Genomic DNA, 22,010 nt, shown 5'->3' with positions numbered 1-22,010 from the left:
TTCTCTAGATGAAGAAATCATATCAATGCTTTCCTGCTGTATGTGGTTTTCCAATTTTCTTTTGGTTTTCTTAAGACAAACCAAGAGGATCATTACTTACACTTCAATATCTATTTTATCATGCCAATTTTGTTATGATAACTCAATGTAATTATCATTTTTTTATAAGTAAGAAAGTAAGTTATGAGCTCACCACATACTTAGGCTGGCCTGGAGAAATGACCTTGGATTTATTTTCACACAGTATATTTAGAACATACTGACAGAAAATAATTGTTAAATATTGTGTGCAAAGAGACTTTAACTTACTATCTCTACTTGGAATGCATGACCTGTAGGCTCACTCCAGAGTTGAGTAAAGCATGGTTGATATGTAAGTCTGACTCAACATGACCCTAAATAATATATATTATATATATTGACAACCAGATTTTGTTTTTCTGTATCAAGTTCTGATAAAAAACACACACATGCACCCACCCTTAGGCTCCTATATGAGAAAGTCATAAAATGTTCATGGCGTGGTCAGTGTGAAACAAACCTGTGTATCGGTAACTATTAGATCTTTCAGTGAGATGACAATGTCCATTCTGTATATTCCATTCTACACACTTCTATAAAGCTAAGTAAACATTATGCTAGATTAAAAGTCTCTGTATCCTGTGTGATTAATTTACTACCTCATTCAGGTATCATAACTTATACCTTTATATTTATTTTCTTATTTTCTCACTCTCAAGTATGCATTACCAGTACTAAAGGCAAATAAATGAAAAAAACCCCATATACCAAATATGAATCTCAAACTTACCTGAGAAGAAACACACATAATGCTTGAACCTTAAAAATTCCCACTATGGAAGATTATTCTAATTCTTTATGGGAACAGTTTTTATCAATGCAATAAATTTTGTTCTCTCACTGTCATCCTTTCATGTGTTATTGCAGTATAAATTACTATAATAAAATTTTAGAAAACTATGATTTATCCAGACAATGGATTTTTCAGAAAATCTGAATCTTAGTATACAAATTTTGCTTTGTAATTAATAATAGTATTTAAGTGATTGTTAGTAAAAGTCTATCTTGGTATGATTGTCAGTGTAATGTTATGATTTACTAATAATGTCTACATTTAGAAGAGAATGCTCGGCTTATCCTGAAGACATCAATCTCTATGTCCCAAGTAACACACTACTCATATTAGACAATATTTCTAGGAAATGTATTAGCTAATATTTGGGTTAATTTGATGGGATATTTTAAAGTTTCTACTAAAATATGTTATATATGTAGAAAAGTCCACGCATAAAAAGTGTACAGCTAAATAAATTTGCACCATCCAAACAAAACAACTCATCAAGACACAGATCAATATATAAATATTACAAGCCTTCCCAAAACCTCCAAGGTGTCTTATCTCCATGCCGATCTCCCCCATGACTTTCCCTGAGTAACTTATTTTCACATCATAGACTAGTAAATATACAAGAGATATAGGTAAGGTAATTTCAAAATAGAACTAACTAACAGGCATATATAGAACACTAAATCTGCAATGATAATTTTATATTAATGTAATTATAAGTGAAAATGGAATATTTATTGAATTATGACATACCCTGTACCATTGCAGAGATACAAAACAATTCAAAAGTAATAAAATCAATTCAAAGTATGTTTTTTCATCATATAGAAAATAGCTTAGAAATCATTAAGGATCAAGAGGGAAAAGCCCTACTTCTTCTAAATACTCCATAATTTAAAAATAAATCAATATAGAACTAAGAAAATATATTTATATTAGTAATAGAAAAGATATAAATACTAAACTTGTGCTCATGAATCTAAAAAGTGCTTACAGAGAAATTTAGAGTGAAAAGCACTATATTTGAATTGAGGAAGGCTAAAAAAATCAATAAATTATATTTTGCAAGAAGCTAGATGAAGATAGACAAGTACAAATCCAAAAAAAATATAAGAAAAAATTAAAGAGGTTAAGAGCAGAAATCAGCAAAATAGAGAGCAGACTTACAAAAGGAAAAAGCAACACCAAAAAATAATTTGAAATAAGATGATTGAAACCCTTCTATCAAGATTAATCAAGAGTGAGAGATAACACAAAATATTAATAGCTAAAAGACATACAAAAAAGATATTACTAAAGAACTTGTAATTAATATGATGTTTCAAATAAAATGTTCTTCTGACTAGTAAGAATCTTGAGTAAATGATGCAGTCACAAAGAAAGCAAAACTATATAATTACATTTTTATAAAGAAAAAATGAGGGAAAAGGTGAAATAAATTTTCAAAATAGTTGCCTTTGGGGCAAAGAACTAATCATAAAAGAAGATTCTTTTGTGTTAGTTATATTTTCCCTCTATGTCTGAGTCCTATAATATAGCATCATAATATGGAGAATTTACTGCATAGATATTATGCATCAATGTGCTGTTACACTGTTTAGATTGAGATAGTATCACCAACTCCATAAATCTGTGAATCTACTATTGATAACAAATACACAAGTAGAGTCTTGTAAGAATAGGGTTTTTAAATAAAAACAGGCCCTATTGTTCCTGCTATCTATATACCTGTTCAAAGGTTGTTAACGATTGAGGTTCTAGAGTTCATTTTAATATCTGGCAGGGCTAATTTCCTCTTTGATCTGTGACCATTTTTTTCATTTATTTATTTTAAAATTTAATTTAATTTTTTCAGTGTTCCAAGATTCATTGTTTATGCACCACACCCAGTGCTCTATGCAATACATAGTTGCTCAGTTCTTTAGAATTACCTTCTATGGTTCTAGATAATCACTATAAAATTTAAAATTATAATAAATGATTACAAAAATAATCTTTACCTCATAAGAGTTGTGATAGAACTTTGTCAAGAAAAAATTTTGCTTATGCTTAAGGCAGTGACCACTAGGTCCCAGGTAACAAAATTTTCAACAAAGTTTGCCAGGAAATATATAAACCACTTTTCTTAGGGGTGTATATTTCAAGTTTTAGTAAGAAATAATAATGATATGATATTTTTGTATCTCTCCATTTAATAGCTCTAACATAATATCCTTTTTAAAGGCCTAGAGCAATATTGAAAATTGAACTGTTTTGTGTTTCTAAAGAATTATAGCAACTTTAATCATATAAAAACTTGATGGTCTTAAAGAGATCTAACAAAATTTCACATACAACTTCCCATGTTGCAAAAATGAGAAACAATTCATGTCAATCCCCAAATATTAAAGTAGAAGCAGAAATATAAAACAATGTGGTCACAAAAACCTTATGAATCAATAATTAAGCAGATAGAGAAATCATAACATCTTGACATATTTGGATTTCACTATAATGATTTTGATCCAATATGAAAATGCTAAAAAAATTTCTAATAGCATATTTCCATCAAAGCATAAAATAATTAAAATGAAAAAGCTAATTATAAGGATACAATAATGTAGGTAACCTTGATGAAGGTCTCAATGAGGAAGAAGACACATTATAAAAATATTCTTGAATAAGTTTCTGAAAAGATGAACATAGACACCTCAAGACCTGGTGACACAGACTATAACATACACATATGAGATTCAAAGGTTCTTTGTTTAGTTACTTACCTCCATTCTCTGAAGTCAAACCCCTGATCCTAGTCCTTCTATCTCAGCAAAACATGACAGAAAGAAAAAACAAAGACAGAGTATCAGAAAATTTTCAACAGTAAAGTTAACAAAAAACTTAAATTAGTTCCATTGTCATTATTTGATATAGACATATAATCTTTTCTTCTTTTAGCCCAAATGAGAATTTCAGTACCCATTACAGTTTCTTCTTTCTTTAATTCAATCATTATTTTCTCATCTTTTTACTCAAGAACATATTTTCTTTATATAATTATCTTTCTACAACTTTTGTCCAAAGTAAGCAAAATGAAGCAATCTTGGATCCCTGATCATATATAAAGGTGCATAGTGACTTATAACATAAGACATAAACCCCCTGTTCTGGAAAAAAGAGAAAGCATACTAACAGTGCTATTATGTTGTCACTGAGGGGTCAATAAAGACAGCCAGGCCCTGAGAGTCTTATTTGTCCTGGTAGATGGCAACTCATCTGGACCTCAGATTGACATCTGGAATGAGTCCCTCAGCATCCTCAGACAATTGTGCTCATCATTGATCCAGACAAGTGCCCTCCCAACAAATAAGCATTTCCAGACTTATGTTGTGCAGGTTTGAATAAAGAACAGCAAATATGTAATAACTATTTTATTTAGTACCTGAATAATGGGACCCATATATATAGTATTAAAAATGCTACTTTGGATTATTCTAATAAAATTAGGTAAGATCTATTGGGAATACCTTTTTAAATTTTTTTCAGCATAACAGTATTCATTGTTTTTGTACCACACCCAGTGCTCCATGCAATCCATGCCCTCACTAATACCCAGCACCTGGTTCCCACAACCTCCCACTCCCCGCCCCTTCAAAACCCTTAGATTGTTTTTCAGAGTCCATAGTCTCTCATGGTTCACCTCCCCTTCCAATTTCCCTCAACTCCTTTCTCCTCTCTAACTCCCCTTGTCCTCCATGCTATTTGTTATGCTCCACAAATAAGTGAAACCATATGATAATTGGCTCTCTCTGCTTGACTTATTTCACTCAGCATAATCTCTTCCAGTCCCATCCATGTTGATACAAAAGTTGGGTATTCATCCTTTCTGATGGAGGCATAATACTCCCTAGTGTATATGGACCACATCTTCCTTATCCATATTGGGAATATTTTAAAGAATCCTTTAATCAACAAATATTATAAAGAGCAAAGGAGGTACCAACAATAATAAAAATTGTGATTTTAGCATAAGTGGAAGCATATATGTTGTGAATATTTCAGATAAATATTTAAAAAATCAGTATTTAACACAGTTGAATTTCGCTACAAGATTATTTTCTTTCAATATAAAATTGTGAAAAAAAGAAATATGGAAATAATTCCCCAAAGTTATTAATTATTTTAAAAAGATATTTAATTTTTAAAAAATATTTTATTCATTTATTTGACAGAGAGTGAGAAAGATAGTGAGAGCAGGAACACAAGCAGAGGGAATGGGAGAAGGAAAGCAGGCTTCCTGTTGAGAATGAACATGGGATCTTGGGATCATGGCCTGAGCCAAAGGCAGACGCTTAATGACTGAGCCACCCAGGCACCCCTAAAAAGATATTTTTAAAAAGGAAGAAATAATGAGGATTCTTTGTTCCATGTAGGGACATTCACTGGGAAAAATATCTATCATAAAATATTCTTTCTTAAGCCTCTGAAAGAATGAAATCATGACTCTGAAACACTGACATCACTAGTAATAAAATGTCATAATTTCAAAAACGCCAGGATAGCCACTCACCTTTCTTCCCTGAAAGTAACTTATTCACTTGAAAAAAAACCCAAAACCAGTAACCTGTTCGAGCTTTTGACCTACAGAACATTACAAAAAAAAAAAAAAAAAAAAGTGGATCCGGTAAGACAATGCATTAAATTAATCAAAATAATGCATAACATTAGCTCTATTTTAATCAATCATACAGACATCTTTTGCCACAAATATCACGTTGCTTGATCCTTTGTCATTTACGTTACGTCATTTATTCATTTTTTTCTTCTCTGAGTGATTTACTTTGCAAATGACCAATAATTCTCTCTGCTGAGCTATTCAAATAAGTATATAGCAGTTATCTCTAAAATGTGAAATTCTAAAGCTCTCTTACACCCAGTAAAGAATGAAAATACCTCGTGATGTTAAAAATGCCCTGTGATGTGAAAAATGAAAAGAACATAGTAGGGGTATTGTGAGACTGAGGAGTATTATGAAGGGGTATTATGAGAGGTATTATGAGGATTATTGATGACCTCATCCTTGAAAAGTACTAAAAGTGAGTTTTTTTGTCTTTTTAAAAAAATATTTTATTCATTTATTTATTTAAGAGAGAGAGAGAACATGAGAGGAGAGAGTTCCGTGGGAGAAGCAAACTCCCTGCTGAGCAGAGAGACTGATGTGGGACTCGATCCCAGGACTCTAGGATCATGACCTGAGCCGAAGGCAGTTGCTTAACCAACTGAGCCACCCAGGCACCCCTGCCTTTCTTTCTTTTTCTTTTTTCTTTTCTTTTTTTTTTTTTTACATTATGCACATGTAATTCACTCATTTAAAGTATACAATTAATGGTTGTATACTTTACAACCATTTCTAGTAAATGCCATATTGTGCAACATTGCCACAAGTTTATTTTATTTTATTTTTTACTGTATACTTTTTGAATTTAAATTCAATTAGCCAAGGTATAGTACCTCATTAGTTTGCAATGAAATACTACCTTACATGAGTCTTATTTGTCTTATGGAAGACCACTTAGCTGGACATCAGCAACCCCAGATGCTTATTCTTATTCTTGATCCAAACAGAACTAGCACAACAAATAACCATTCCACACACCACACTAATGCTCTCAACAATTTACTACTTGCATTTAGCTTACAGTGAAAAAACAGCACAGGTAGACCTTTAACTTGACTTTAGTAAATCTGGTTATAATGGTAACTACAGAAGCTTCCCAGAATCTTTCTCTTTAGAGTGATACAAAAAGAGATATTGCAGGGTAGGAGTTTTTAATTCTGATATATTTATTCAATAAGATAGGGGAAAAAATCAAGAGTTAAATGTGAAGTTGGATTATATCACTTAAAAGTTATTAAATTAGGACCAGTGGAGACAAGATGGCGGGGAAGTAGGAGGAGGCGCCCTTTCAACCTGTACCCTAAAGTGAGCTGATTACCTTCCAAAGAACTCCGATCACCCATGAAATCAGCCTGAGGTCAGAATTATACATGTCTGGATCTCTACAGGGGCAGAAGACGCCAGTGGGCAGGTAAAGTTGAGTGGGAACGTTGGACTGACATCGTAAGATAAACAAAAGGGGGAGGGAGCCACCAGTGGCAACCGGTTGGAAAGTAATACCCCTAATACGAGAGTGCCCTGCGTCTGGGGACCAGCATTAACTTGGAGACTGGTTGAAAGCACTGAAAGAGAGCAAAGGATCACGGGGGGGGGGGGGGTGCGGGGAATTGTGGGAATCCGGGTGGCTAGGGACAGGGGTTTAAGTCCTGGGACCCAGGACAGCCTCCCCTGGTGCTGAGCCAGAGAGAGTGTGGCGGAGAAACCAGGTCTTGGTCCCTGAGCCGCCAGCGTGCCCGAGAATGCATGGGGTCCGGCTCCTGTGAGGGGCTGGGAGCCTTGCCAGACGGCAGAACACCGAGCCAAGCTACAGAGCCTGAGACGTGCGTGCCCCTCACCCTCCCCTGAGAGAGGTGCTCCAAGGCCCAGCCCAGCCCTCTTATACCCGCGCCATTCCACTAGAGCCTGAGACGGGTGCACTCCCCTCACCATCCCCTGAGAGAGATGCATATACTTTTATCAGTCTTTTTGTTTTTGTTTGTATACTTCATAAATCTTACCTTGGGGCCCATTTGGGCTGAACCTTCTCTTTTATCTTCCCCTTTTTTCCTGTCTCTCTCTCTTTTTTTCTTTTTCTTTTCTTTTTCTCTCGTTTGGGTGGGGAATCCTGATTGCTCAGAAGTGTTCCAGGGTGCACCTTGACTGCACCACAGTCGATACATCCAGTTACATCCGTTCAGCCATCTCTCACCAAAATGACTAGGAGGAGGAGAATGCCCAACAGAAGAAAAATACAGAGGATGGGCCTTCTGCAACAGAGCTAATGGCTATAAACATAGACAATATGTCGGAAAGAGAATTCAAGCTAACAATTATCCAGGCAATAGCTAGGTTGGAGAAAGCCATGGATGACCAAACAGAATTGATTAGGGCTGAACTAAAAGCAACCAGAGATGGTGTTCCCAATGTTAGGGCAGAGCTGAAAGCTACCAGGGATGAGGTTCACAATGCTCTCAATGAGTTCCAATCTAATCTAAATTCTCTCAAAGCTAGGGTAACTGAGAAAGAAGATAGAATTAGTGATCTGGAGGACAAACAGATAGAAAAGATCAGGAGGAAGCCTGGAACAAATAGCTTAGAAGCCACGAAAACAGAATCAGGGAAATAAATGATGCCATGAAACGTTCCAACATCAGAATTATTGGAATCCCTGAAGGGGAGGAGAACGAAAGAAGTCTAGAAGATATAGTGGAACAAGTTCTTCATGATAGCAGCAATCTCACGAATGGAACCAGCATTCATGTACTAGAGGCCAAACGATCTCCACCCAAGATTATAGATTCCAGAAAAAACATCAAGGTACCTGATAGTCAAATTGAGGAATCATAATTGTAGATATAATCTCCTGAAAGCCACTAGGACAAATAGGCTACTTACTTACAGAGGAAAGCACATCAGAATAACGTCAGACCTGTCCACAGAGACCTGGCAAGCCAGAAAGGGCTGGCAAGATATATTCAGGGCACTAAATGAGAAGAACAGGCAGCCAAGAATACTTTATCCAGCAAGACTGACATTCAAAATGGATGGAGAGATAAAGAGTTTCCAAGACCAGCAAGGCTTAAAAGACTATGCAACCACCAAGCTGACACTGCAGGAAATATTAAGGAGGGTTCTATAAAAGAGCAAAAATCCTACGAGTAACATTGAACAGAAATATAGAGACAATCTACAGAAAGAAAGACTTCAAAGGTAACACTCTGTCAATAAAAACGTATCTATCAATAATCAATCTCAATGTGAATGGCCTAAATGTGCCCATAAAACGGCACAGGGTTGCAGATTGGATAAAATGACAGGACCCATCCAAATGTTGTCTACAAGAGACCCATTTTGAACCTAAAGATACACCCAGACTGAAAGTGAAGGGATGGAGAAGCATCTTTCATACCAATGGGCCTCAAAAGAAGGCTGGGGTAGCGATTCTCATATCAGACAAATTAGATTTTAAACTAAAGACTGTAGTCAGAGTTACAGAAGGACACTACATCATTCTTAAAGGGACTATCCGCCAAGATAATCTAACAATTGTAAATATCTATGCCCCCAATATGGGAGCAGCCAATTACATAAGAAAACTGTTAATCAAGATAAAGTCATATTGATATGAATACATTAATAGTAGGAGATCTTAACATGCCTCTCTCAGAAATAGACAGATCATCCAAGCAGAAAATCAATAAAGAAACAAGAGCATTGAATGACACATTGGACCAGATGGACCTCATAGATACATACAGAACATTCCACCCTAAAACAACAGAATACTCATTCTTCTCAAGAGCACATGGAACCTTCTCAAGAATAGACCACATACTGGGTCACAAATCAGGACTCAACCGATACCAAAAGACTGAGTTTATTCCCTGCACATTCTCAGATCACAATGCTTTGAAACTGGAGCTCCATCCCAAGGAAAAGTTTGGAAGGAACTCAAACACCTGGAAGCTAAAGACCACCTTGCTTAAGAATGCTTGGATCAACCAGGAGATCAAAGAAGAACTGAAACAATTCATGGAAACCAATGAGAATGAAGACCCTTTGGTCCAATACCTATGGGATACAGCAAATGCAGTCCTAAGGGGGAAATACATAGCCATCCAAATCTCCCTCAAAAAATTTGAAAAATCCAGAACACACCAGCTGTCTCTACACCTTAAAGAACTGGAGAATCAACAACAAATCAAACCAACTCCACACATAAGAAGGGAAATAAATCAAGATTAGAGCAATGATCAATGAAGTAGAAACCAGAGATACAGTAGAACGTATCAATGAAACTAGAAGTTGGTTTTTTGAAAGAATCAATAAGATCGATAAGCCACTGGCCACACTAATCCAAAAGAAAAGAGAGAAAGCCCAAATTAATAAAATTATGAATAAAAAGGAGAGATCACAACTAACACCAAGGAAGTAGAAACAATCATCAGAAGTTATTATCAACAGTTATATGCCAATAAGCTAATCAATCTAGATGAAATGGATGCATTCCTGGAAAACTATAAACTCCCAAAATTGAACCAGGAAGAAATTGACAACCTGAATAGACTGATATCTAGTAACGAGATTGAAGCAGTGATCAAAAACCTCCCAAAAAACAAGAGCCCAAGACCTGATGGATTCCTTGGGGAATTCTACCAAACTTTCAAAGAAGAAATAACACCTATTCTCCTGAAGCTGTTTCAAAAAATTGAAGCAGAAGGAAAACTTCCAGACTCTATGAAGCCAGTATTAACCTGATCCCCAAACCAAGCAAAGACCCCACCAAAAAGGAGAATTTCAGACCAATATCACTGATGAATATGGATGCTAAGATTCTCAACAAGATCCTAGCAAACAGGATCCAACAGCACATTAAAAAGATTATCCACCATGACCAAGTGGGATTCATTCTTGGGCTACAAGGATGGTTCAACATTCGCAAATCAATGAATGTGATAGAACAAATTAACAAGAAGAACCACATGGTCCTCTGAATTGATGCAGAAAAAGCATTTGACAAAATCCAGCATCCATTCCTGATTAAAACGCTTCAAAGTATAGGGATAGAGGGAACATTCCTGAACTTCATAAAATCTATCTATGAAAGACCCACAGCAAATAGCATCCTCAATGGGAAAAAGCTTGCAGCCTTCCCGTTGAGATCAGGAACATGACAAGGATGCCCAATCTCACCTCTCTTGTTCAACATAGTATTAGAAGTCCTAGCAACAGCAATCAGACAGCAAAGAGAAATAAAAGGTCTCCAAATTGGCAACGAAGAAGTCAAACTCTCTCGCTTCACAGATGACATGATTCTTTACATGGAAAACCCAAAAGACTCCACCCCCAAACTACTAGAACTCACTCAGCAATTCAGTAATGTGGCAGGATACAAAGTCAATGTACAGAAATCAGTGGCTTTCTTATACACTAACAATGAAAATACAGAAAGGGAAATTAGAGAATCGATTCCATTTACTATAGCACCAAGAACCATAACATACCTGGGAATGACCCTAACCAAAGAGGTAAAGGATCTGTACTCGAGGAACTACAGAACACTCATGAAAGAAATTGAAGAAGACACAAAAAGTTGGAAGACCATTCCATGCTCTTGGATCGGAAGAATAAACATTGTTAAAATGTCTATACTGCCTAGAGCCATCTGTACTTTTAATGCCATTCCGATCAAAATTCCACTGGTATTTTTCAAAGAGCTGGAGCAAATAATCCAGAAATTTGTATGGAACCAGAGGAGACCCCGAATTGCTAAGGAAATGTTGAAAAACAAAAATAAAACTGGGGGCATCACATTACCTGATTTCAAGCTTTACTACAAAGCTGTGATCAGCAAGACAGCATGGTACTGGCATAAAAACAGACACATGGACCAGTGGAACAGATTAGAGCGCCCAGATATGGACCCTCAAATCTATGGTCAGTTAATCTTCAACAAAATAGGAAAAAATATACAGTGGAAAAAAGACAGTCTCTTCAATAAATGGTGCTGGGAAAACTGGACAGCTATATGTAGAAGAATAAAACTAGACCATTCTCTTACACTATACACAAAAATAAACTCAAAATGGATAAAAGACCTCAACGTGAGACAAGAATCCATCAGAATCCTAGAGGAGAACATAGACAGTAATCTCTTCGATATCAGCCACAGCAAGTTCTTTCAAAATATGTCTCCAAAGGCAAAGGAAACAAAAGCGAAAATTAACTTTTGGGACTTCATCAAAATCAAAAGCTTCTGCACAGCAAAGGAAACAGTCAACAAAACAAAGAGGCAACCCATGGAATGGGAGAAAATATTTGCAAATGACAGTACAGACAAAAGGTTGATATCCAGGATCTATAAAGAACTCCTCAAACTCACACACAAAACAGACAATCATATCAAAAAATGGGCAGACCATATGAACAGGCACTTCTCCAATGAAGACAGACAAATGGCTATCAGACACATGAAAAAGTGTTCATCATCACTAGCCATCAGGGATATTCAAATTAAAAACACCTTGAGATACCACCTTACACCAGTTAGAATGGCCAAAATTAGCAAGACAGGAAACAACATGTGTTGGAGGGGATGTGGAGAAAGAGGAACCCTCTTACACTGTTGGTGAATGCAAGTTGGTGCAGCCACTTTGGAGAACAGTGTGGAGATTCCTCAAGAAATTAAAAATAGAGCTTCCCTATGACCCTGCAATTGCGCTACTGGGCATTTACCCCAAAGATACAGATGTAGTGAAAAGAAGGGCCATCTGTACCCCAATGTTTATAGCAGCAATGGCCACAGTCGCCAAACTGTGGAAAGAACCAAGATGCCCTTCAATGGACGAATGGATAAGGAAGATGTGGCCCTATACACTATGGAGTATTATGCCTCCATCAGAAAGGATGAATACCCAACTTTTGTAGCAACATGGATGGGACTGGAAGAGATTATGCTGAGTGAAATAAGTCAAGCAGAGAGAGTCAATTATCATATGGTTTCACTTATTTGTGGAGCATAACAAATAACACAGAGGACATGGGGAGATGGAGAGGAGAAGGGATTTGAGGGAAATTGGAAGGGGAGGTGAACCATGAGAGACTATGGACTCTGAAAAACAATCTGAGGGTTTTGAAGGGGTGGGGAGTGGGAGGTTGTGGGAACCAGGTGGTGGGTATTAGAATGGGCAAAGATTGCATGGATCACTGGGTGTGGTGCAAAAACAATGAATACATTTATGCTGAAAATAAATTTTAAAAATTAAAAAAAAATAAAAGTTATACAAGCATCACAAAAAAATGCTATTTCTCAGATCCCCTACAATTAATATATTCATATCAATATGACACTACTTTTTGTTTATCAGTTGGCTTATGTAGTTGGCTGCTTCCATGTTGGGGGCATAGAAAATGAACTTTTGAGACTTCATCAAGATAAAAAAAAATCTTCTATATAACAAAGGAAAGAGTCAACAAAACTAAGAGGCAATGCACAGAATGGGAGGAGATATTCAGAAAGGATAGTACAGACAAAGGTCTGATATCCAAGATATGTAAAGAACTCCTCAAACTCAGCATACAAAAAACAGATAATCAAAAAATGGGCAGAAGACCTGAACAGACATGTCTCCAAAGAAGACATACAAATGGCTAGCAGACACATGAAACAATGTTTATCATCATTAGCCATCCAGGATATTCAAATCAAAACCACATTGAGATACCACCTTACACCAGTTAGAATGGCCAAAATTAACAAGACAGTAAACAACATGTGTTGGAGAGGATGTGGAGAAAGGGGTACATCTTAGACTGTTGGTGGGAATGCAAATTGGTGCAGCCACTTTGGAAAACTGTGGAGATTCCTTAAGAAATTAAAAATAGAGCTTCCCTATGACCCTGCAACTGCACTACTGGCTATTTACCCCCAAAATACAGATATGGTGAAAAGAAGGGCCATCTGTACCCCAATGTTCATAGCAGCAATGGCCACAGTTGCCAAACTGAGGAAAGAACCAAGATGCCCTTCAACAGATGAATGGATAAAGAAGATATAATCCATATATACTATGAGTATTATGCCTCCATCAGAAAGGATGAATAATCAACTTTTGTATCAACATGGATGGACGGAAGAGATTATGCTAAGTGAAATAAGTCAAGCAGAGAGAGTCAATTAGCATATGGTTTCACTTACTTGTGGAGCGTAAGGAATAACATGGAGGATACTAGGATAAGCCAAGGAAAAGTGAATTGGGAGAAATCAGACAGGTAGATAAAGCATGAGAGCCTATGGACTCTGAGAAACAAACTAAGGGTTTTGGAAGGGAGGGGGTTAGAGGTGGATGAGCCTGGTGGTGGGTATTAAAGAGGGCACATAGTGCATGGCACTAGGTGTGGTGCATAAACAATGAATCCTGGAACACTGTGAAAAATAAAATTAAATTAAGATGTTAAAAAAATTAAAAAAAAAAAAAGCCATTTCTCAGTTTGAGGTAAACTGGACTTATGGCGAAATTTGAGTGATAATTCTTTCTCCCAATCTACTACATACGCTCTAAAACAAAACAAAACAAAATGGACAGTGCAAATAAATTTCCACCCTTATTCTACTCAAAATGTACAATGTACAAAAGAGAATGATGCAAGATGAGGGAAAAAATGTAACCCATCAACCTTAAAACTGACTGGCAGATGACCATATTTTAGGAGGAACACAGAAAAAATTTAATTCTATTCTGAAGAATGCATAGAAGATGATGACAGATTTCATAAGAAAAATGGAAATGCTTATAAGGATGAACAAAATAGGAATTCTAGAAATTAAAACTAAATATATTTATTAAAAAAATAGATGGAGCAAAATGACAAAGTAGGAAATCCCTAACTCATGTGCTGCAAGAAAAATAGTGATCTGGCTGCCATCCATGGATAAAAGTGCCATTGTGGGAGCTTTGGGCTCCATGTAGGATACTGTGAAACTCCAGTGAGGCACAAGACTAAAGAAAGCTGCTTTGAGAAGGCAGGTCCATGCCCTAATGATAGGCTCTTTAAACATGGTCCTCGCTGCAGACTGAAAAATCCCGGTATGGACTCAGCTCCAACCCTGCTTGGTTGTGGTTTTGAAAGCAGCCTCATTCACCAAGGGACCCTAGAAGAGTTATGCCCTTGGTGTCCCTGGTAGTAATTTTACAATCTCAGTGAATACTGAAGTGGCCGTATGGCTTGGCCCTCTAGCCCTGCTCTGCCACACTCTAGAGTAACTCTTGGAGTAACTCATGGACATGAAAGGAAACCAACCTATCTCTTCCCCTGGTAACCAGGCCACTGACTTTAGTCTCAATTGTAGATCTTGACATATCCCTAAGACCTGGCTCCTGTTTTGCTATACTATGGCCTAGAGACACCCCTGCCTCCCTTGCCTGCCCAGGAGCCCTGTGATGCATTTCAGGATTCTTAGTAATAGTTCCACTGATATCAGTCTTGTCTATGGACACTGAAGTGGTCCTGAGACTTAGTTCCAGCCCTATTTTATAATGGTCTTGGGCAGTTCTACCCACACAGGGAATCAACAATAAACATACTGTCCAAGGCCCTGATTATAGGTGATATAATCAATAAATTATATTACACAATATAAATAAATTATATGACACAATAAATTGATTGTGGACCCAGAAAAAACTCTGTGACTTGGCCCCAGCCCCTTTTGACTATGATCCCAGAGGCAGTCCCACTGACCTGTTGATCCCACAGGAACCTTGCTTGCTTGACCCCTCAGTAATAGGCCTGCTAATCATGAACTCCACTGTAGATACGGCAGTGGCCACATGACAAAACTCAAGCCCTGTTCAACCGTGATCCCAGAAATAGTTCCATTAGCCTGCGTAGTTAGAAGAAGACTCTTTACTTACTAAAAACTGTATATAAAGGAAGGAAGGGGTGTTTTTTCCTTCAAATCTACAGACATCAGTACTAGTCTACATAAATCATGAATCAAGAATCAGCAAAACATCAAACCACCAAAGGAAACTAATCAAACTTCAGTAAATTAACCCCAAAGAAATGTAGGTTTATGAACTGCCTGACAAAAAATTCAAAATTGTTGGGTAAAGGAAGATGGTGGTAGTGTAGGAGAACCCTAGTCTCATCTTGTCCCATGAATACAACTAGATATCAATCTCTTAAATACCCCAGATATAGACCTGAAGGGTGACAGAACAAACTCCACAACTAAAGGGATAGAAGAGGACACATTGAAGAAAGTAGGAAGTATGGAGACATGGTTTAGGGGAGAAGTGGATTGCAGATGCTGCAGAGTGGAAGAAGTCATTGTCACAGAGAATAGCAAGAGACACTGGATTACACAGGGGAAAGCACAAAGAGAACATTTCCCCAAAGCCACTGGGTTGAAAAATAAGGATTGAATTTTGTGAGTTCTTGCAACAAGTGGAGCTTTAATATTAGAGTTTAAAAAGTCAGTGGACTTGGCAGGGCTAGAGCCCCAAGGACACTATGCTGCTCCTGAAGAGAAGGCAGGCAAAAATGCAGGGACAGACAGTATGGAAACAGAAATACAAAGAAAATCTGGGGCAAAGAGTATGGAGATTATTTGCTCTTCTTGGAGCATATGTTGAGCAGGATTATTCATAGAGATACCTCTCTGGAAACAAAGGAACTGCCCAGAGACATTTCCCTCATCAGCCCCTCAGCATAAACACAGAGCCATCTGTGGGAATCAGTGCAGCACTGACACTGGCTATGTAACTTGCATGCACTATATTCAACCAGCCTGCACTCTGGTGGGACTGCCCTTCTCAGTCCCACATGCACCACGCCCAGTGTAGTGGGACCATCCTGCAAAAGACCTGCACCAACCCCTGTCCACATCACATCACCAAAAAGTTCTGTAGGGCCTCAATCTTGTGGAGGTGGTGACAGGTCTCATTTCATAAGTAGACCAGGGCACACCTGGTTAACTTGCTGCATTTGGGTCAAGGACCAAACACTGGCCATAGCAGACAAGGAAAGCTTCTGCAGGTGACTGGCCTGACAGCCAAAATGCAATATCAGAGCACATACAACACACACCAGAAACACTCCCTGAAATGCCAGGTTCTGGGCACTACATGACTCTTCTTTGTAAGGCCATTACTTTCAGGAGCAGTAGTCATAACTGGCTTTTCTAACATAGAGAAGAAGGCAGAGATTTAGACAAAATGTGGAGGTGGAAGAAGTTATCCCAACTGTAAGTACAAGATAAGGTCATGGCCAGAGATCTAAGCAAAAGATCTATGAGTAACATGCCTGATGGAGAATTTAAAACAGTAATCATAAGGATATTCACTGGACTTGAGAAAAGAATAGAAGATAACAGGAGGCCATTATAACAGAAATCAAAGAGTTAAAAAAAAAGAAAAATGCAATAAGTAAGGTTAGAAATATTCTTAATGAAGTGAATAGCATGCTGGGAAAAGCAGACAAACAGATAGTGCTGTAAAGACAAATTAATAAAAAACAATGAATAGAAGAAAAAAGAAAAAAAAATCATCCAACACACAAATAGACTTAGGAAACTCACTGACTCCATAAAACATAAAAGTCATATTATGGGAGTCCTAGAAGAAGAGAGAAAAGGGGGTAAAAGTTTTATTTGAAGTAATAATGCCTGAAAATGTCTAATATGGGGAAGGACATAGACATCAAAACCCAAGAAAAGAGCTCCCATTAAATTCAACAAAAGCTGACAACTGTGTATCATAGTCAAATTAACAAAACACTGACAAGAAAAGATTCCTGAAAGTAGCAAGGGATTAAAAGTACTTAACTTAGAAGGGAAGACCAATCAGGTTTGCAGAAGATCTGTCCACAGAAATGATCCAGTGAAAACAGTAGCAGAATATGTTCAACGTCTTGAATGGAAAAATATGCAGTCAAAAATTCTTTATCTGGAAAGGCTGTCATTAAGAATAGAAAGAAAGAGATTCCCAGACAAAGAAAAACTAAAGGAGTTCATGACCATTAACCAGCCCTGAAAGTAATTTTAAGTGAGTGGAGAAAAAAAACGACAAAAGCGACAGACTAGAAAAGAACAGAGAACATCACCAGAAACACCTACTTTATAGGTAATACAATGGAACTTAATTCGTATCTATCAACAATTTCTCTGAATGTAAATGGACTAAATCCTCCAATTAAGAGACATAGAGTATCAGAATGGATAAAAAAGGATCCATTTATACGATGCCTGCAAGGGGCTTATTTTAGACCTAAAGATACCTGAAGATTGAAAGTGAGAGGATGGAGAACCATCATGCTAATGGACATCAAAAGAAACCTGGAGTAACCATACTTGTATCAGACTAGATTTTAAACCAAAGGCTGTAACAGGAGATGAAGAAGGGCGTTATATCATAATTAAGGGCTCTATCCATCAAGAATATCTAACAATTGTAAATATGTATGCTGCCAACTTGGGAGAAGCCAAATATATGAATCAATTAATGAAAAACACAAAGAAACTCATTGATAATAATCCAACAATAGTTGGGGACTTTAACACCTCACTTGCAGCAATGAATAGATCATCTAAACAGAAAATCAACAAGGAAACAGTGACTTTTAATGAAACACTGGACCAGGTGGACTAACAGATATATTCAGAACATTTCATCCTAAAGCAGCAAAATATACATTCTTTTTGAGTGCACATGGAAAATTCTCCAGAATATATTCACATACTGGGTCAGGAGTTAACCCTCAATAAGTACAAAATATCAAGAACATATCATGCATATTTTCAGACCACAATGCTATAAACTTGAAGTCAACCACAAGAAAAAATTAGAAAAGACCTCAAATACATGGAGATTAAAGAACATCCTACTAAGGAATGAATAGATTAACCAGGAAATTAGAGAAGAAACAAATGTATGGAAGCAAATGGAAATAGAAACACAATAGTCTAAAGCCTTTGGAATACAGCAAAGGCAGTCTTAAGAGGGAAGTGTACTGCAATACAGGCCTACCTGAAGACCTAACCTTACACCTAAAGGAACTAGAAAAGGAACAGCAACTAAAGCCTAAATCCAGCAGAAGAAGGGAAATAATAGATTAGAGCAGATCAGGAGGGAGACAAATCATAACAGATTCTTAATTTTAGGAAACAAATTGAGGATTGCTGGGGGATGATAGGGTGGGTTATGAACATTGGAGAGGGTATATGCTATGGTGAGTATTGTGAATTGTGTAAGACTGATGATTCACAGACCTGTACCCCTGAAGCAAATAATACATTATATGTTAATTTAAAAAAAGAAATAAACATTATAGAGAAACAAACAAAAAAACCCCAGTAGAACAGATCAATGAACTAAAGGCTCATTCTTTGTCAAATTAGAGTAGAGGGCTGTGGGGGGAAGGGTTAACCCAGTGATGGGTATTAAGGAGGAGATGTATTGCATGGAGCACTGGGTGTTATATGCAGACAATGAATCATGGAACACTCTGAGGGTTTTGAAGGGGTAGGGGGTGGGAAGTTGTGTGAGCCTGGTGGTGGGTATTATGGAGAGCACACATTGCATGGAGCACTGGGTGTGGTGCATAAACAATGAATTCTGGTACACTGAAAAGAAATTTAAAAAATAAAAAAAATTTTAAAAAGTAAGCTAAAAAAAGAACTAACAATGTACTGTATGGTGACTAACATAACATCATAAAATAAAATAAAAAAGAGCTGGTTTGGGGCGCCTGGGTGGCTCAGTGGGTTAAGCCTCTGCCTTCGGCTCGGGTCATGGTCCCAGGGTCCTGGGATCGAGCCCCGCATCAGGCTCTCTGCTCTGCAGGGAGCCTGCCTCCACCTCTCTCTCTGCCTGCCTCTCTGCCTACTTGTGACTTCTGTCTGTCAAATAAATAAATAAATAAATAAATAAATAAATCTTAAAAAAAAAAAGAGCTGGTTCTTTGAAAGAGTGAATAAAATTGATAAACACCTAGCCAGACTTATCAAAAAGAAAAGAGGACCCAAATAAATAAAATCATGAGTGAAAGAGGAAAGATCACAACTAATACCAGAGAAATACAAATGTAAGAGAATACTATAAAAAATTATATACCAAAAAGCTGGGCAATCTGGAAGAAATGGATAAATTCCAAGAAAATATAAATTACAAAAACTGAAACAGGAAGAAATAGAAAATTTGAACAGACTAATAACCAGCAAAGAAATTGAATCAGTAATCAAAAATCTCTGAACAAACAAAAATCCAAGGCCAGATGGCATCCCAGGGGGAATTCTACCAGATATTTAAAGAAAAGTTTATACCTATTCTTCTGAAACTTTTCCAAAAATTAGAAATGGAAGGAAAACTTCCAAATTCATTCTATAAAGATAGCTTTACCTTGAACCCAAAACCAGACATAGACCCCACTAAAAAAGAGAATTACAGAAAAAAAAGGGAATTACAGGCCAATATCCCTGATGAACATGAATGTAAAAATTCTCAATAAAATACTAGGAAATCTAATTCAGCATTATATTAAAAGAATTATTCACCACGATCAAGTGGGATTTATTCATGTGCTGCAGGATTGTTTCAATATTGCAAATCAATCAACATATGCACTACCTTAATAGAAGAAAGGACAAAGCTATATGATTCTCTCAATAGATGCAGAAAAAACATTTGAGAAAATACAGCACCTATTCTTGTAAAAGCCCCCAACAAAGTAGGTATAGATAGAACATAGCTTAACATTATAAAGTTCATACATGAAAGAACTACAGCTAATACCATCATCAATTGGGATATATGTATCCTCCCATGATCAGGAACAAGACCAGGATGTTCATTCCCATTATTATTTAACATAGTCCTGTAAGTTTTAGCCTCAGCAATCAGACAACAAAAAGAAACACTGCATCAAAAACTAATGATGTATTTTATGGTGACTAACATAACACAATAAAAATTAAAACAAACAAACAAGTAAGAAATAAAAGGCATCCAAATTGGCAAAGATGAAGTCAATCTTTCACTATTTGTACATGATATGATACTTCATGTAGAAAATCCAAAAGACTCCACCAAAAAATGGCTAGAACTAATACATGCATTAAGCAAAGTGGCAGGGTATAAAATAAACATACAGAAATATATTACATTTGTATACAACAATTATAAAGCAGCAGTGATAAAAATCAAGGAATTGATCCAATTTTCAATTACACACAAAACGATACCTAGGAATAAACATAACTAAAGAGGTAAAAGATCTGTACTCTGAAAACTATATAACACTTATGAAAGGAATTGGAGAGAATGCAAAGAAATGGAAATTCATTCCACGCACATGGATTGGAAGAACAAACATTGCTAAAATGTCTATACTACCCAAAGCAATCCACACATTTAAAGCAATCCCTATCAAAATACCACCAGTTTTTTTCACAGATCTAGAACAATCCTAACATTTGTGTTGAACCACAAAAGATCCCAAATAGCCAGAACAACCCTGAAAAAGAAAAACATAGAGCTCCCCTATGGCCCTGCAATTGCACCACTGGGTATTTATCCCAAAGATACAGATGTAGTGAAAAGAAGGGCCATCTGTCCCCCATTATTCATAGCAGCAATGGCCACAGTCGCCAAACTGTGGAAAGAACCAAGATGCCCTTCAATGGGTGAATGGATAAAGAAGATATGGTCCATATATAATATGAAGTATTATGCCTCCATCAGAAAGGATGAATACCCAACTTTTGTATCAACATGGACGGGACTGGAAGAGATTATGCTGAGTGAAAAAAGTCAAGCAGAGAGAGTCAATTATCATATGGTTTTGCTTATTTGTGGAGCATAAGGAATAACACAGAGGACATGGGGAGATGGAAAGGAGAGGGGAGTTGGGGGAAATTGGAGGGGGAGATGAACCATGAGAGACTATAGACTCTGAGAAACAAACTGAGGGTTTGGATGGGGGGGGTGGGAGGTTGGGTGAGCCTGGTGGTGGGTGTTAGGGAGGGCACATATTGCATGGAGCACTGGGTATGGTGCATAAACAATTAATTCTGGAACACTGAAAAAATAAAAAAGAAGAAAAAAAACAATAGTGATCAATCAAAGTTTGTCTCCTTTATAAAGGACTATCCTTTATAAAGAAAGAAGTGGATTAATGTAAATATCAGATTTAAATTGAAACAGATATCAGACTGCATGTGATTTATTCAAGATCACAAATCATAGGCAAAGCATATATCAGAATCTCAAGCTTGAGGCCACAAATGCCTGGATCTTTTAGTCATAAGTAGCTTATTAATGATCAAAATGTATTACAACACTATAACATCCTGAAATGTAACAGGAATGAATTTATCTACACACGATTTTAAGGTATAATAAATATGTCATAAGAAAATCACAAACCTCTCAAGTTTAAATTTTAAGCAAATTCAGAAAAAATATTAAAAATATTCTCATAAGGATTTTGTGATGTAGGCCACATTAAAGA

General features: G+C 36.8%; 1 non-coding gene across 1 annotated transcript; it reads right to left on the bottom strand.

Annotated features, from left to right (window-relative positions):
* Positions 1–4,122: 4,122 nt before the first annotated feature.
* Positions 4,123–4,189, bottom strand: LOC125105929 (small nucleolar RNA SNORD109A). Its single transcript, XR_007129168.1, has one exon. It is a non-coding gene; the product is annotated as a small nucleolar RNA SNORD109A (small nucleolar RNA).
* Positions 4,190–22,010: the final 17,821 nt, after the last annotated feature.

Source organism: Lutra lutra, chromosome 7 (assembly GCF_902655055.1).
Source record: "Lutra lutra chromosome 7, mLutLut1.2, whole genome shotgun sequence".
Lineage (NCBI taxonomy): Eukaryota > Metazoa > Chordata > Mammalia > Carnivora > Mustelidae > Lutra > Lutra lutra.
Note: the sequence above shows the minus strand (reverse complement) of the source record. Positions and strands in the feature narration are given on the sequence as shown.